Consider the following 4,793-nt stretch of genomic DNA (forward strand, 5'->3'; position numbering starts at 1 on the left):
ATTATATATATATATATATATATATATATATATATAATTAAGTCAACATTCATTATTTAGATGTAGAATTTTCCTTGGAATATTTCTCTTAATTTGGAATATGCGCACCGATATTTATGGATTAAATGTAGATTTATCATATTGGTAAGAAAAATCACCTTTTAATATATTAGTCATTTTTAATAATAAAGTTGACTATCAATATATGTCTTTTAATCAAATCCATCAATGTTTTATTAGCGGTTTTAATACTTTAAATCAAATTCATAACTACTTATTTATAGAAATATTTTCAATGCTTATGCTAATCAGCTGCTTTAAATCAACTAATCATGTTCAATATCGTTTAGGAAAAAATAGAATTAATCTACAATGCTTATATATGTTAATAATGCAAAATGAATAAAGAAACATTATAATACGTTTTATCTTTAAAGTTTCAGGTTTAATTCTGATTTTCTTTTAAGAATTGTAATTATTGTTAATTACTTTTTAGAAATTATGTTTTAATTATTTTGATATTACGAAATTTCTTTATATTATGCTACCGTATAAAAGAATTAAAAGCCAAAAAAGAAAAAAAAAATCTAATGAAAGCATTTGTTAAATGGACCACAACCACAAGTTATCTATGGTGTCTAATATATTTGAAAATATTGAGAGGACTGGCCACTATCGTCATGATCAACATCACTAGTATGTCGAATTCGAGGCATGGAGAAAGAAACGATTTATGATATTAATAACGTGTAATGTTTTAAAAATGAGTTTACAGGAACTAGTTTTAGCATGAACTCAATATATACTATTTTGTTATCTCAATTTATATGAGACAAATAGAATTGACATTGTTTATGACCCTTAACTTGGCATCAATTGACAATTATGACCTTTAAATTTGGGTGTGCACAAGTAGACATTTAAACTTTCATAAAATTGAATAAATAGACACATTCGTCCTACATAGCACCCTACATGACAATTTTGTGTGATTGTGTCCTACGTGTATTATGTCATGTAGGACATGTGTGTCAGCTACTTGTTTAATTTTATACAAGTTTAAGTGTCGACTTGTCAAAGTTGGAGGCATAGTTATTCGCTGAAGTCAAGTTAAGGGTCATGTTTATGTATTATGTCAATAGAATTTAATGAGTCAACTAATTTTTAGATATTTAAAGTTGTTAATTATTACTCTCTGTTCACTTTTACTTGTTTCTTATTCCTAAAATAGATTTTCATTTTTACTTGTTACTTTTGACATATCAAGAAGACAAATATTTTTTTCCATGTTTTATCCTCAGTGTTAAATACTTATTTTTCAAATCATTTTTCAAGACATTATTTAATAGGGATAGTTTGGTAAAATACATTTATCAATAATTATTTTCTTAAGGTGTGTGTCTAGTCAAATCATGGCAAATAAAAATGAACCGAGGGAGTATAATTTATAATAATTTTGTGTAACTTTCAATAATATATGTAGTCTTTTGTCTCAATTGATGTGGCACTAATAAGTTTTTTTTATATGTTTTTAAAATTTTAAGTTGTTAATTATTGTAACTTATAGTACATTTTATATCATTTTAAAACTAGTGACAAATTCGCGCTTTGCGCTATTATTAAAAAACTTACATACAATATACTTTTTGTCCCTTCTTATTCTTCAATATTTAAATATCAAAAATAAATATTTGCAACAACTAAAACATCTTCGATTTTACTTAAAAACAAATAAATTAGAATACATGTTTATAATTTCAACTTAAAAGTATATAATAGAATTTATATTTCAAAAATGAAGAAAAAAAATAAAAGCATAATATAATCTTGTGAAAAATATATAGTACCATAATAATGAGAGGCAGATTCACGATTTATATTTGATGAGTCGAACTTTTAAAATTCTTAAGATGGTAATGAAAAGACTCCATCCGCCTAGTAGCAATATCACACTTTCACATCAAAATATTTTTTTTTGTAAAAGAAGACAATTAAAATTTATTTTCCTTTAGTTTTCATCATTATATTACCTTCACTAAATATATAATTTCAAGTGAAATTACTTGTTTTGTATTATATTTTTTTTCCCGTAAATGTATATTTGTACATGATTGCATTGTTTAATATATGCAAGAGGTTAAACTAAAATTTTTCTTCAAACAATTTCCTTAATTTAAAAAAAATAAAAAGACAAATTGAAAAGCAAAAAAATAAGGAATAATACTTAATTAGTAAAACACAAATCTTGGCCCAAGTGAATGTAGATGATGGATATAAAATGGGATATTCTGTAAAAACGTAACTTCTTTCCTTTTTAATTTTCAACCAATTTCCATTCCTTCCTTTCTCGTTAAAGTGATTCACAATCTCTCTCCTTTGAAAATTTTCACTTTACCATTTTATACTTCATCTTTTATTTATATTTTTTAAATTCTCTATCTTCATTTCGCCTGAATTTTTGTCAAATCCCCATTTTATTCTAAATTTTGTGCAAAATCCCCATATTTTTTTATTTTTTTTATCATCCCAATATTTTCATACACATTCCATAAATTTATAATAGGTAATATTATATAAAAGTGTCTTGAAAAAAAGAGAAGAATAGAACTCTCATTAACTCTTCTTTAACTATATTGTATATATTGAAAAATAAATAAATTATATTGTATATACAATTTCAGAATAAAAAAAAGGTTAAATACACCCTCTTTGTCTAAAAAGAGCAAATATAAATAAGAGAAGTCACTTTTTCATAGAATTTGATAAAGCGTTCAAGATCACCCACACGAAGCATCACTTGGCAAATTAATTCAAGAGTAAACTCAGTCTGGAGGATTTCAAATAGGTAGCCACTTATCTCCCCAACCAGTTTATAAACCTTATAAGAAAAGGAGGAACAAAGTACATTTAGAAGGAATAAAAGGTGCACATAATTTTGCTTACAGAGTGCCAGATTGTCGTGATTGATATCCACACTAACCCTCCGGTAGAAGAACCCATTACTACACCTCGACTAAACATTTTAAGAAATTAAACATTTAAAGATACGGAAGCAGGTTTAAATGACCACTAAATAATGAGTTTCCATAAACTCCGAAGTTTAACAAAACAACCAAACATGACCCACACGGAAATTCAATCCCTAGAACCTGAAAGTCATTGTACCAAAACTCTACCAATCAACAAGTCTAAGGAAGAAGGGGGTGCGACCCCGAAACTAAACATAAGCAAATGTCTGAATGAATATACAGCCTGAGTCCGAAAGAAATGGACTAAACTAATGATAGATCTGTGGCAGCCTGAAAGAACTGGCTCACCCTCGAATCCGGTCTCGGTTAATGATCTCCTAACTGAGGTCTGTAAGTAGCCGCTTGAAGATGCCCTGTACTCAACAAAGAAAGAGCAAGTGCAGTATCAATACACAAAACCACGGTGTACTGGTAGGATCACACAACTACTCTAGTAAGCGAAATATACGCAAGAAATTACAACAGGGTAAAAACACATATACGGAACACATAATTCAGTTATCATTTAGGAGCAACATACAATTTTCCAATATCAATGACAGGTAGATATGACCATAATAATCACAAGTGGTCCTCTCATGGAACCCACACTCAAACTGTTAGTGTGTCAGAATGTGACACTAGATCCGATATACATGTGTCGAAATGTGACACCGGTCCAATATATATGTCGAAACGTGACACATGATTCAATATATGTGTCGGAACGTGACACCCGATCCAGTCAGCACAACCACAGTCACAGTCACAATCACACCAATAATGAACAGTACCTTACAATCAAGTAATAGGTTCATGGCATGTAATTGTTCACACATAATCATTTCATTAGATTTGATTCACATTCCCTATTCACATACATGAACACATACAATGAAGTAATTAACTGACATATATCACACAACAGGAAATCAAACCATCACCTACCTCGAAATCAACCCCGAATACTCCTAAGACACGTGAGCCTTCCCTTTCTGGAGTCTTTCAACTCATTCTTGATCTAAAACAAGCAATTAATGCAAGGATCACTAAACAAGGTATAATTTACCCGGATAATAACAAAATTATTATCCTAAGGCCAAACCCGTGATCTTAATGTTCAACTAGGGCTTTTCCCACCATTAACTTTAGGCTAAAACCCTCCCCCAACAATAATTACCCAAGATTCTAAGTTCTAAGAATCGAAATACGGATTAGGGGAGTAATTAACTTACCTTTAGTGCTAGAATTCGTGAGAATCTGATAAGAACTGCACTGGGTCGTCCCTTAGCTCTGAAGAACGAAGTTTTGCAGAAAATATTTTAATTGGGAGTTTCCCCAATTTAAGTCGCGACTTTCCCACCACGGCGGACCCCATCCCACCACAGCGGCCCCGCCCTGGCGGGATTAATTACGCCCTAGCAGCTTGCACGGAGACAAAAACTCGGAATTTGAGTTCCAAGCTCCCATTCCATAACACACTTTCAAACTTGGACGTTCTAAAACTACCCTTTTCACACCAAGATCAGTTTCAGGAGTTCTACTCGCCCGTATTCGATTCCGTAAAGCCGTATAGGCTCCTTAACCCCTTGGCTATCCACTCACGTGATCAAACTCATAATTAAATCTCCCTTCCATTACCAGATTTCCCTAGGCATCACCTGACTCAGAATTTGTCCAAGTCTGGCCTAGGCTAGAAATTCCAAGTTACTACTCAGAAGTTTTTTGGCCCAAATTCCTTCCCCATTGGCTTTTCCATGATGATGGAAATAGATCGTTACTATA

Source organism: Solanum tuberosum, unplaced genomic scaffold (assembly GCF_000226075.1).
Source record: "Solanum tuberosum cultivar DM 1-3 516 R44 unplaced genomic scaffold, SolTub_3.0 scf00462, whole genome shotgun sequence".
NCBI lineage: Eukaryota > Viridiplantae > Streptophyta > Magnoliopsida > Solanales > Solanaceae > Solanum > Solanum tuberosum.